Source organism: Morone saxatilis, unplaced genomic scaffold, assembly GCF_004916995.1.
Source record: "Morone saxatilis isolate NCDOM2014 unplaced genomic scaffold, NCSU_SB_2.0 Contig19, whole genome shotgun sequence".
NCBI classification, from domain to species: domain Eukaryota; kingdom Metazoa; phylum Chordata; class Actinopteri; family Moronidae; genus Morone; species Morone saxatilis.
This window is the reverse complement of record NW_023339751.1, coordinates 376077-376461: the sequence shown is the minus strand read 5'-3', so window position 1 is coordinate 376461 and position 385 is coordinate 376077.

Here is a 385-nt window from a genome sequence, read left to right as displayed (position 1 = left end):
GTGGAACCTGCTTTTATTCACGTGTGTTTAAAGTGGAACTGCCTTATTCCAGTGGTGGTTAGGTGGTTTTTAAATCAGCCAGGTCTCGCGTTTGTTTTTGGCACGAGGAGAGAACTGTGGATATTGGGCCTCCCGGTAGAAAACCTCCTGAACCATGGAACACATGAAGCAGATCGCTAACCGCGAGAGCTGACTGCAAGTGACGCCAATGGTGGTGAAGACAACAACTCCCATGATCCCAACACTGCTTCACCACCTCATCAAACAATCACTCGTTTGCCTCCCCACTTTCCTCTTTTGTTATTGTTTTCAGAAAGCATGAATGCTGAGAATATATGGCCGCAACTGTATGCCTTTAAGTTTTGCAGTCAGGTGATACATATAC